We start from the raw sequence: 12,919 nt of genomic DNA on the forward strand, positions 1-12,919 counted from the left end.
ACATGTCACAGAAGTCATGTCACAGAGGTCCACTGCCCTGAGACCACAGCCAAGAGGCCCTGGAGGGGCTGCAACTGTGCTCGGCTTCAACAGTGCTCGGCTTCAACAGTGTTTGCCATCAGATGCCCTGGACTGGCAGCCAAAACCCCAGTCACATCCGCAAGGTCAAGATTGAGGTTCTGTCCCCATTAGTGGTGCCCAATGTGGTCACATGGATGCAGCTCGTTGCTGCAACTGATCTTATTTCTGCATCTTATTCTGCTGTAAACCACCAGCACAGAGCACCCCAATAAGTATTTTCCTATCAGTGCAATATTAAGGCTTTAATTCTTCTTACAGGATGATTTCTCTTATCATCACCACCTTCTTATTCACCATCAGTTTGTAGAAGAGTGAAAGTTAAGCAACTTGCCCCTGGCCACACAGAGAAAGGTCCATGCATCTTCATAGACAATCCAGGAATGTGTTAAGAAATTCAATTATTCTGTTTTTTAAGAAGCCAAAAAAAATAAAAAAACCAGGCATGGTAACCCATGTCTATAATCCCAGCTACTCAAAGGCAGAGATCACAAGAATAGCAGCTGAAGTACAGTCCAAGCAAAAATTAGCAAGACGCGACCTCAACCAACAAGCTACACACCTGTAATCCCAGCTATATGAGAGGCAGACATCAAGAAGATCATGGTTTGAAGCCAGCCCAGGCAAAAAGTTAGCAGACTCCAACACAACCCATAAACTGGGCATATTGGTGCACACTTGTAATCCCAGCTACATGGGAGACATAGGTAGGAAGAATATAACTCCAGGCAACAACACAAGACCTGCTCTGAAAGATAACCACAGCAAAAAAGGGGGGCTTGCGGCATGCCTCAAGGGGTAGCATGCCTACCTAACAAGCACAAGGCACTGAGTTCAAATCCAGGTATCAACAGCAGCAAAAAAAAGCCTAAGACGTACACTGACCAAACAGCATGAAACGCCCATAGTGGCCTCTGGACCCAGATATGCAGGGAAATAAATCACATGTGAAATGAGTAACTGGGAAAATTAAGACTATAAACAAGGCCCTTCTAGCTCCAAATGAAGTCTACTGCAGCTTGAACTTGCACAAACTTGAGAAACCTCTTCATTTGTGTTTGAAGGTCTGGAGATTTCTGAACTGCAGAAAAGGAAGTGTAGACCTTAAGCCTGGTGTGGCAGTGCACACCTGCAATCCTAGGGCTCTTGGATGGGGAGGACAGTCATCTGAGCTCTGGAGTGGAGACAGGCCTGGGCAACATGAGAAGACTCAGACTCGAAAAGAAGGAAATGGGGAGGGAGGGAAGGAGGAAGGGGAGGGTCAGAACCCATTCAAGTTTACAACTCCCAAGGACTTCTCTTTTAATGTCATCTCGGGGGGGGGGGGGGGGGGCTCTAGGAACTTGTTGGGTCCCTTATACCTAGAGCTACTTTAGATGGCCACAGTCAGGGACTCTTTAGGAGACTTTAGGGACCTGTGTGCTGTTCAGAAGGATGATCCCCACTGGAAAGACACAGAGAACTCTCCACGTTGAAAAGTCATCAGAATGAGGTTTTGGAAGTTTAATGTCTTGGCAAAGAGAGGTTGCCTACCAGGAGCTGGCACGAGGGGAGAGACGGGCGTGTCTTGTATATGCTGAGGACTCAAGCTCCCACACAGGACCAAGCTTCGTGCTGGCTGAGCCCTGTGAACCCCTTCCCCACTGGGCAGGTGGGTTTCCATGGCCTGGTGAAGATGCCCCACACCCAGAACTGGGGAGGTCAGAGCCAAGTGAGGTGAGCTAGAAAGGCCGAAAGCTTCCCTACCCTGTCCCTACTTTTAGGGACACAGGCCCAAATCAAACCAGCCTGTCATATGATGACAGAGTGATTTCTTTCCCAATATGACATATTCATTTATCATCTTTCATAAGACAGACCTGAGCTATAATTTAGTCCCATGACTGCTGCTTAAATGAACTCTGGGTTTAGATGGGCTCTGCCTGATGCTTCAACACAGGGTCACTTAGGGCCTCGGGTTGGAATTTGAGACTGCATAGAGGCTCTTGGGGCCAGTCCCCAATGCCATGCTGGGTGTCCTGACAGCCAAGGATGGCTGTTAATGGATGCTATCTATGATAGTGACTCTCCCAGAGCCGTACAAAAAAGCAAGACAAATTCAGTTTGGGTAAGTGGCTTTCTGGATAAGTTTTGTTGTCATCTTTATAGTGGAAAAGCTCAACCGTCAATATCCAAAGAGAACACAGCCTGAAATGTCCCAGGAGTAGAGCATTATTTGAGAAACAACTTCTTAAATAAACAAGTATGCTTTTTTCATTGGAAGTTCTATCTGCATTTCAAAGACACTATCTATTTAAAAGTCTAATTGGGACAGTTAGGGCCATGTCAGTGGCAAGCACAGGCACAGAAATCTGTTGGTGTTAATGATAGAAACAAAAGTAAAAATCATGAATTAAACATGTGCTATATACAAGCCAGAAATTTTGCTTTGTGTTCTATTCCCATTATACTCCTTTCCAGAGATTGGGAGGGGAAAAAAATAAAAAGATCAGAGGGGTTGAGTAACTGGACCAAAGATGCATAATAAGCAGTGGTGCCAGGGACATTTTATCTGTGCTCTTTCACTTAGCCTTAGCCAAGCTTTCCCTATGTGACGAGAATGCTCAACTGCCTCTATCTCCCACACCCCTGCCCCGGGGTGGATGACAACATGGCATTTTCATAGGAAAATAATGACGAGGGTGGCCCAGTGTAAAGAGAAAATGGAAAGTGCAAGTTGGCACGTTGTACAAATGCTGCAGTTTCAGTTTTTGCAAGTGGGCATAGCACACTTCACATGCAGCATGAAACAACAGCACTGCCAGAATCTTAAGCCCTTTTGTCAGGATTCCCATTGTTCAGGCCCTTGGCTGAGCACAATGTAGAGACATGGACAATTCCAATGCAGAGTTTGGAGGGGAGCACAAAAGTTTAAAGGCTGACTGGAATGCGAATCTTCCCTTCTTGGTCCTTCACGTGTGATGCTGGGCGTCTCTCTCCCTGCTTCCTTCCGAGCAGAAGAGGAGTCCTGCAGCCCCTGGACACTGTGGGAATGGAATGAGATTACAGGCACCGAGCACCAGTGCGAGGCCCACAGGAGGCACCAACAGGACATTTCACTCTTTACCACCACCCTTTACCAGCATCACTGTCATCCAAAGCTACCTGTGAGTGGTCAGGTTCAGGTGCAAGAAGCAGAGCCTAGGTCCTAAGCCTTTCACTCCAGGGTAACAATTGGCTTCCTGGCCTGAGGCTAATGCATCCACAGCCCCATGAAAAACACAGGGTGACAAGAACCCCTTGCAGCAATCTCCAAGAAGGAGAAATAAATTAATCAAGCTGCCAAACAGAGAAGGCCGGGTTGACCTCCTTCTGATCTCATCCCTTCTCTATTACCCTTTCGAAAAACACCCTTGTACAAAGATCACTAATTGAAGATTATGTGGATGGGCTCGCACCTCTCCATCATCGTGGTAACTTTCCCTCATTTGTCATTCTAATAATTCACTTCTTCTCTTTTCTGAAGAGACAGAGACACTAATGGACTATCATCAGTTAAAAAGGCAATTTTTCCATTTAATTGCACTCATTAAATACTGCAATAGAACAATTGGAAAAGCAATATTCTCAATATTTAATCATAGTAGAGGAATAATGAAACATTGCTTCCAAATAAATCTCAGAATATTTATAAAGTCATGAAAGGGCTGTTTCACTGACACCTGTGATCAGAGGCCACGTATGCAGGATTAGACGTGTGATTTTTCATTTTTCCTGATTAGAGGTAGTAAACATTTTTTGTTGAGAAGTACTGGACGCCTGTTACCCAGAACAGCGAGTTCTAGCTTTAATAGCTGCCATGGCCTTGTGACTAGAGAGCCACTCTCTGCGTCCTGCAAGGTGTCCAGGCTGTGACACAAGCCAGACTCCCAGGTGTGGAGTGGGGATTTTGGGTGAGGGTGACAGAAAACCTGAGAAACAGGCACTTGTGTCCATGTGCAGGCCGTGCGCTGAGGGGTTTTTCTGACAGTAATGACTTTATTTCCACTTTCAAGTAATATCTAATTCATCCATTTAAAATGTATACCTGGATGGGCTTCAGAGTTGTGCAGCCATCACCACAGTCAACTGCTAAACACTTTCAACCCCCTTTATCTATGACCTTCCTGTCCCCTTTATTAAGTCCCTCAATTCTAAGCAACCACTCATCTGATTTCCGGCTCCCTAAATGCCCCCTCTGGATATTTCACATGAATGGGACAAAGCAGTGCATGGTGTCTTGTGATTAGCTCATGCACACTGCAGCATAGATCAGAGCTTTGCTCCTTCGAGTGAGATTTGAACTTAAGACCTCACAATTGCTAATAAGCAGGCACTCTACCACGTGCTCCTTTGCATGACTAAAAAATTTCCATTATATGGATATGCTACAACTCATATTCCCATTGGGATCATAACTTCGGGCAGCCTCGAGGTTCAAGAGGTGCGCACAATAAGTCATCCAGCCATGGCCCTAATGACTTCTATAAACAGTAAACTACATTGGGCAGGGGGAAAAAAGGAAAATATATGTTAAAGTAACCATGAATATGCAAGATTATTTGCCAAAGAACATTTAGAACAGAAGCATAATTTTCTGATTCCAAAGAGAAAAAAGAGCTGACAAATCCACCTTTCCTCCTTTTTCGTTGCCATGCACAAGCTCACCACCCATTAGCAAGCATGACCCATTTAATGACTGTGAGCCCTTTCTCACTGAGGTCCCTTCCTTCTCACTGTCTGGTATGCTTCGACCTAGGAACTTTTAGTTCAAACCAAGTTAAAAGAATAATGCAGAATAAAGCAGAAGGTGTTGGGTCTTCTGATGATACTATGTCATTAATTAAGCCTCACATGCTTCCTGATCCTGACATCATGAGAGGTGTGAAGCAGTGTCTGTTTCACTCTCAATATGTTGATGTCATTTAGCACCATGCCTGGCACATAGTCGTTAATGTGTTGAATGAGTGAGTCAAAGCATGAGTGAATGAATGGCTCCCATGGTGATGCCAAGGAACTGTTCAGATGCCCTCCCCAGCCATTACCCATCATTTCCATCAGAACACACAAAGAAATGTTAAAATAAGCTGGGCGCAGCTGGTAGTTCACACCTATAATCCTAGCTACTGAGGAGGCAGAGAGCAGGAGGACTGTGGTTCAAAGCCAGCCCAGTCAAATAGTTCGAGAGACCCTATCTCAAAAATAACCATCACACACACACACACACACACACACTCACATACACAAAAGGGCTGGTAGAATGGCTCAAGTGGTAGAGCACCTGCCTCGCAAGCTGAGGCCCTGAGTTTAAATTCCTATACTGCCAATAAAGAAATAAATAAAAATAAACAAACACTGCAGCAAAACACCCAGACCATGCTCCAAGCTTCAAGAAAAATTCCACAGCCTTCCCTGTCCACCAGATGGGCCCTCCCAAGACACTCCTGGGCAGACTTTCAGAAGCAGCTCCTTCAATGTTTACTGCTTCTCTGTAAGAGATAAGTCAATAAACTGTAGTCCACCACCCAATCCAATCCAGTAGCACCTCTGTACCTCCAGTGAGCTACACAAATGGCTTCTATAGTTTCAAACGGCTGCAAAAGAACAAGAAGAAGACTACTTGGTAGCATGTAAAAGTTATGAGAAATTCAAACTTCAATGTCCATAAGTAAAGCTTTCTCACTGAAACACGGCACACCCATTGCCCATGGCTGCTTTTGTACCAAGATAGCAGACTTGAGCAACTGCAATGGAGCCTGCTCTGCAGACCCTAAAATATTTACCACCTGTCTGACTTTGGAAGAACTTTCCTAGCCACTCCTCCATAAAACAACTTTGTTTACCATTATAAAAGTAAGTAATCACCAGCAGCAGCCACACTCAATGGTAAAGAGTTAATTCAGACCTACCAGTGTTTGAATCCTATCTCTGACATGCATTGGTTATATGACACTATTTGCAAGTCATTTAACTTCTATGAATCCCTGTTTTCCCCAATGTTAAAACAGTATTGTTAATATCTATGCCTCTGGGTTTTTGTAAGGTTTAAAAAGGGATAATGTAAAAGCAATTGGCACACATCTGGATGATAATAAACAACTTCTAGACATTATTATTTTATACTACATATTCTAGACATTATTATTATATGCTATTCCTTTAAGAAAGAAACTGCAGAGATGCGTTGCACTGCAAAGGAAGTCAAAGTCAAAATGTCATTTTTCCCCCTTATGCTGGCTAATACATAGAAGGTTTGGAAGATGTTAAAAACAATAGAACAAACCAAATAATCAGAATATAACAAAACCCAGATGGATTTGGCTCATTTGTGTTGTTTGTCCTGGTCTCCCCCTGCCACCAGCCCCATCCCACGAGCAGGGCAAGTGAGAAGTAAATACACATTCATCCATTTATATCCAATGAAATTGAAACCATTTGGCTTCTTGTAAAATTTGGAGCCAAATGTTTGGGCACAGGCATTTGGGCTGGTCCACTTATACTGCTGTCTTCATGCAGTGATTTGAATTTGCGTCCACTCCACAACCTGTCTCTGTGGGTCTGTCACTTACAATATGTTTAAGAAAGACTCTCAAATGAAATCCATTTGCATCTACTCAATATGAAGAGCTGATGTCATTAAATGTAACCACTGCTCCCCAACCTCAAAATGTCTTGGTTGACAACTGTATTTCATAGATGGAAATGTGAACAGGGGATGGGGCTTCACTGAGAAGTGTGTGCGCCCATGTGTGTGTGTGTGCACTGAAGCCCAGGCAGGAGCGCGCCTTCTCACTCCCGCTCAATCACTCCTCACTGCTCTGATTTCTCCATGTGCTCTGGCACCACTCAGGGAGATGACAGAAGAACCAGGTAACACATAAATTCTGGCCTCTCATCCTTGTTCACTGTTAGAACATCTTTTTCAGGACTTCAAATTCAGTCCTACAGACCCACAAACATCAAGCAAGGGTTCTGCGGCAGCCTGCAAATAGGTTCCATTTCTAGCCTCACTAAGCCTCCTAAGTATTTTACTCTAGTCCAGCCTTAATTTATTTCTAAAAATGTAACTCTGAGCCAGTGCTTACTGATAAACAAAAGAAAGTTGAGTGACATTCAATCTAAAAATTGTATTCCAAAAAGATACATGTCCAATCAAGGCATAGGAATTCCTATTTACAGAAACATCAGGGGACACCAAATTTTTTCTATGCTTTAAAAAAAACATGGAAAAGTTTAGGCACCATGCAGATTTTAGCAGTATTGAACATCAGTGTTCTTATACTCCATCTGGAAAACTATTCGCCAAGGTGTGAATACATTATGTACAGAATAAAGCTACAAACAGTGCACTCTGAGGGCAAATGAGACAATTAACCTAAAATCTTTATAGTCTGGCACTTACAGCAAGACAAAAGCTTTACATGACACAAAGTCATTCTCATTTCCAGTGACCAAATCATGGTTTCAGTGAAAGCCACGGACCCTGTCTTAGTACACACAGGGTGCCTTCAAACTTTTCTAAAGATACTGACCCTCTCCTCTGCTAGACAAGGTATACCATCTTCTGCAAAATGGCTGGATCATTTGTCTGCAACTGAAAGACCCAGATGGTCACAAACATGTAGATACTTTGAAAACATGTGGATCTTTCATTCCTCACACAGATGTTTAACTTCCCCAAGGTGTAGCCAGCTTTGGCTAAATAACTGTACAAGGCATTAGTGTAAGAGGTAACTAAGTGTGCTTCATCAATTGCTAGACAAGATACTTACATTTGGCCAAGGAAGTCCATGTTCTTCAGAAAATATTGCTATTAGGATTTATTTTATGAGTATGAATTGACCTAATAATTTCTAGGAAAAGCCAGAAAGTGGGAGACAAATGCAAAACGGCATTTGCAATGCATATCCAGTCCTGTTATGCCGTCTGTTTGGAGTTCACAGAAGTACAACCACCCCCAGACTATAAATCAGAACAAAAATGACAATCCAAACAGGAAATTATTTTTTTTAAAAAAAAGAGTAGGTAGAATTGTTTATAATACTTGTTTACACTTCCACTTAAAACTTCAGGTGCAATGCATGGGTTGGCTTTATGGCAGGCCCATCCTCCTGGGCCTCTCTTAGTGTCCCATGCCAGCAAGTTATGACCCCTGAACCATTGCTTGGCCTCTGCCTGTAGGCTGCTGGCACTAAAGTGGGTTGCACAATGGAAAAAAAAATTCAGGTGCAATTTTATTTCTATATCTTAAAGCCTGTCAGTCATTCAGTCAGTCATCTAACAAAGCTGTACTTTTGACTCCTACTATCTGTGTAGTCCCATACCTAAAACTGAGAAATCAACACTGAGCAAACAAATGGACCTCATGGAGTTTATACCCTAGCTAATGAGACAGGGAACAAATTAATATTCTCATCCAAATCTCACATATCCCATTTATCATCAAACAAATCTTCTCACTCAAACATAGCAGTACTGTATTCATGATACGTGCAATGAAATAAAAGTAAAATACATAGAGATTATATTGGAAGGAGATCTGGTTGAAATTACCAGGTCAGAGATGTGTGGTTGCAGGACTTAGTAGGGTCAGAAGGAGACGAGCATCCCAGGCAGAAGGGCCAGTAGGAGATACGACTGAAGAACTAAAGAAGTTTGCTTCCTCACAGAACACAGGAAAGTCTGCTGGTGGAGGGTAGTGGGTGGTATTGCCAATGGGCTAACAGACAGGGAAATACTTCCCAGATGGAACCATCCTGCAGTTTAATTGTAGTTAATTGGTGCTTTCATGAACCTACATGTGTGACAACATGGCATAGAACTTGCATACATTTTCCATTGCTATGTGACAAATCACACAAAAAAGTGTGACTTGAAATAGCACAAAGTTATTACCGTACTATTCATCAGTATGTTAAGTCCAACATGAGTTTCATGAGGCTAAGGGCAAGACGTCAGCTGGAGGCCTTCCTTTCTGCTGGCCCTAAGGGAAAATCCACCTTGTTGTCTCTCCAGCCAGGAGCTGCCCACTTTCCCTGGCTCATAGCCACCCCTCTCCACCTTCAGAGTGCCTCGTGTGATCCTTTCTTCCACTTTTAAAGGCCCATCATTACATTAGGAACCACCCAGATACTATTAGACAGCCTCCTTATTTTAACTTTGGATGATCAGCAAAGTTAATTTCATCTGCAGCCTTAATTCCAAGTCTGCATGTAAGAGCACACTCACAGGTTTCAGAGATTAAGATGTGGACATTTGGGGAGGAGGAAAGATGGGTCATCATTCTTCCTACCATGGAACTACAGATTCCCCTTGCACCAGTGTCAACTTCCTGGTTTTGACATTGTTCTATATAATATAAGGTGTAGCCACTGAAGAAAACTAAGCTAAGAGCATAGGGATTCTATATGTACTATTTTCCTATGAAACTATAATTATAGCACAATAAACAGTGTTTTGAATATTTTTAAAAAGTGAACACTTATGGGTATATATGACAGCATAGTTCAAAAAACTCACATTTATTATCCTATTTAATCCCCACACCAACCCTATAAAGTAGGTACTATTCACATTCTACCAAGGAGAAACCCAAAGCAAGGACAGGTCCTATTAATTTTTCCAAGTCAAAAATTTTAGACTTTATATTGTACTTTCTGTAATGTCCATGAAGACACTTTTCAAAAGTGAGTGATTAAATGGACAGCCTGATTTGCTTTTGGAACTATGCATGCAGTTGGGAGAAAGGAAGGAAAAGGAAAGCTGCTATCAAACTATGTATCTAAAGAATGTAACCTTAACATGTGTTTATGTTTTACAAACTCAAATTTAATTAAGAAACCATAGATCAAGAAGTAGGAAGCAGCGGATTGATGAGAATTATCATTACAGAGAGAGAGAGAGAGAGAGAGGGAAGGAGGGAGGGAGGAAGGAAGGGTGACCCTAGATAACTCTTCAGGGCTGCTAGGATGAGGCAGCAGCTGCTGAGCTTTCTCAGAAGTCCCCCAAGCAGCTTTCTCATCTCCTAAAAAACAACTAAGTGATTAACAGGATAAAACTTGGGAGTAGAAGAATCAGGAGACTGTACAGAGCAGATACCCAGTAAATGGTGAAAAGTGTCTCCATGGACATTATATAAATTACCATTTGCTTATTCACACTTTTTCAGGGTTTCTAGCTTGGGAGAATGGACACTTGACCAAAGATAGGCAACCTGGTTGTCTCCTAAGAATCTAAGCCTGGAGTTGAACCACATGAGGAAGGAAGGAAGAGGATTCAAGCTGAAGGTTCCCAAGAACAACACTGTGATGAGGCTGATGGGTGAGCTCCTGGTGGTGGTGACCATAGGTCTCCTGGCACCAGGAGGAAAGCTACATGCCTATGATGACAAAGCTGGAAAGACACTGAGGTCCTGGTAGACCAAACCAGGCTGGCCTTGTCCCTCTGGAAAATAAGCCACAGTGTGGATGGGCTTATGACACATGGAACCAAACTCGTATCAGATCCAGTACCATGTTTTCTTTCACCTTGGATTATCCAAGGAGATGTTCTGCTTACAACCTGAGAAGCTTAAGGTATACAGTGCCTCCACCTATACTAGGAAGCTGGAAAGTTCCTGTAGAATTTATGAATTCTCCCCTCATCCCTCCCAACCCCCATTCCCACCCAAATCAAAAACTTTTCTAGAAATTTACACACACACACACACACACACACACACACACACACAAACCTCCTCCTAGACCCAGGACTCCACTAACAGTTTCTGTACACAGCTTCTCAATCACCAAGGCCAACTATTGCTCCTCTCCAGGAAGTAGAGGTCAGGTGCACTGTCATCTCTAACTTCAAATTTGAGAAGCCCAATGCCTTCAACTCAAAAAGAAAGTGATTCACATCCCTCAGTGTTTTCTAAAGGGATATTGTTAGAACCAATTTCTACTCCTGGATCTTTTGTGCTCCGGGGCGGAAGCAGGCAGCCATCCAAACACTGCGTAACCTTTTCAGCAGCTATATGGAAAAAGTCACTACCACTTTGTTTTTTATATTGAGGCTGGAGAAAGAACACGCAAGACTAATGCACGAGAGGATTAGCAATGTCTTCTAAAAAAGTTAACAGAAGATGTTTATGGGGAGTGAAAATGAATGATAATAGTCTCACGATCCACTCTCATTGCCTTGTGGTTCAACCAAGTCCCTGGACACCAAAAACCCCGAAGGGGTAGAAAATGATCTCATAAATCAAGGTGAGGCCACTATGAGCACAGCCTATGGTAAAGGCACACCTGCCAAGTGGCTAACTCTCCTGACAGTGAGTCAAGAGGCACAGAGCAGGCTTCCAGAACCTGGATGTCTAGATGTGGACAGCCTCCTGCCAGAAGTAACGATGCATTTCTCTACTTCACACACCTGCGTGCGTGTACACACACACACACACACACACACACACACACACACACACACACTCTTACACACTTATACACATACACACAGAAGGGGAGCGAGGCACTCCTAAGATTATCTTCCTGGTGCCTTCCCAGGTACTAGCCCAGGGTCTCTGAAATGCAGTACTGCTGACCTGGGGGTGGGCTGGAGTGTGTGGGTGCTGTTCTCCATGTTGTAGGATAGTTAGCAGTGTCTACATACTAGATGCCGGGTGCCCCTTTCCAACACACTGGGACAAATGAAGATGCTTCCAGATTTTGCTAAGTATCCCATGGAAGGCAAAACTGCCCCCCTCACCAGAGAAAAAATGCTACTTTATCTGAACTAAGATTCTGTGTGTGTGAGAGAAAGACAGAGACAGATAGAAAGTCAGAGTGTGAGTGCTGGTGCAGGTGCATGTATTTACACAGAGATCTATCAGTACTGAAGTTTCTACAGATGTTAACCCCACTCTTCACTTGCTTCTTCCTAGTTTTCCTTCTGGGTTCAGCCTCGAAACGACTTTCTCCCAAGAGCTTTTCCTTACACCTCCCCTTCATAGGAGCAGTGAGACTCTCCTCATCGGGGTCCCCCAATTTCTTGGTCTCCTGAAGCCCTCGCCCCACTACTGGTGTATACACTTGCCCAACTTTGCCTACAGGTACTAGCTAGTTTGTGATCCAGAAGCAACTTTATTTCCCTGTGGCCTTCCCAGCACTCAGCAGTGTCTAGGTCATGTTAGATGGTGGGTAAATGTTTGTCTTCAAAGTGGGTAATAAATGAACAGAGAGAGAAAGAGATACAGTAACTCCAGCAGGAGGCATGTGACCAAGCAGAGAACTAGCATCACTAAGTAGCATACTTGTACAACTTTAAAAGCCAAACTAAAACTTCATACAGCTAGAAGTCTACTGTCTGCAAAGGAACACAACAATAAATTACATCATCATCATCATCACCGTCTTAGAACAACAGAATTTTATGTTATAAAGCCAGATAAAGAAGCAGAAGAAAAAAAAAAAACACAGGAAGAAGAGCACCCCATTTTCCAGATAGGCAAATGGAGGCTCAGACAGGTTAAAAATTTTCCCTAAGGCCACCAAATGTAGAATCAAAGAGCTTGGACCTGAAGCTGGACATTTAGGTTCAAGATGAAAGCTGTCTGCCTTGTACCACCCAAAGAGAGAAAAAAATAATGCTTCACTCCTGGTAAGAGCTGTCCACACTAGTAAGACAGGCTGCAAGAAATGTTTTAAGAAGAAGACCACAAGGATCTCTTGCCAAATCCTGGTAAGTAGGTGACAAGAAACGTACTTTCTGAAGGGAGAAAAAATGGGTATAATCCTCCTAAAAAGGAATTTGACAGCACACTTCAAAGGACTTTGAACCTTTGGGCAGC

General features: G+C 43.2%; 1 protein-coding gene and 1 non-coding gene across 18 annotated transcripts in view; one reads left to right on the top strand and one right to left on the bottom strand.

Annotated features, from left to right (window-relative positions):
* The window catches only part of Wwox (WW domain containing oxidoreductase), a 927,061-nt gene that overhangs the window by 737,406 nt on the left and 176,736 nt on the right, over nt 1-12,919 (bottom strand). The gene's annotated exons all lie outside the window — the stretch shown is intronic.
* LOC141417703 (small nucleolar RNA SNORA42/SNORA80 family) lies at nt 8,176-8,307 on the top strand. The gene has a single exon (XR_012442347.1). It is a non-coding gene; the product is annotated as a small nucleolar RNA SNORA42/SNORA80 family (small nucleolar RNA).

Source organism: Castor canadensis, chromosome 15 (genome assembly GCF_047511655.1).
Source record: "Castor canadensis chromosome 15, mCasCan1.hap1v2, whole genome shotgun sequence".
NCBI lineage: Eukaryota > Metazoa > Chordata > Mammalia > Rodentia > Castoridae > Castor > Castor canadensis.